This window comes from Theobroma umbraticum, unplaced genomic scaffold, assembly GCF_002168275.2.
Source record: "Theobroma umbraticum cultivar Fairchild unplaced genomic scaffold, ASM216827v3 scaffold_106.0, whole genome shotgun sequence".
NCBI classification, from domain to species: domain Eukaryota; kingdom Viridiplantae; phylum Streptophyta; class Magnoliopsida; order Malvales; family Malvaceae; genus Theobroma; species Theobroma umbraticum.
In genome coordinates this window covers 1213635-1213865 of record NW_018397276.1, presented here as the reverse complement: position 1 = coordinate 1213865, position 231 = coordinate 1213635, and positions in this window count along the sequence as shown.

Sequence of the window (231 nt, the reverse complement as noted above, 5' to 3'; positions counted from 1 at the left end):
ATCTCCACTAAGACTTTAACATAACGCATGGTAGATTCGCATTAGACATATATATGTATTATTATACTTTAAGAATAGTTTATTGTTTCAATATATGATATAAATACTTCCATCTAGACACCAGAAAAGACAATAAAAAGAAATGCGTATAAAAATACCCACTATTTGTATTATTACAATTTTACATAATGATTATTGTTTCAATATATATTTGTGTAAACTATAAATTAC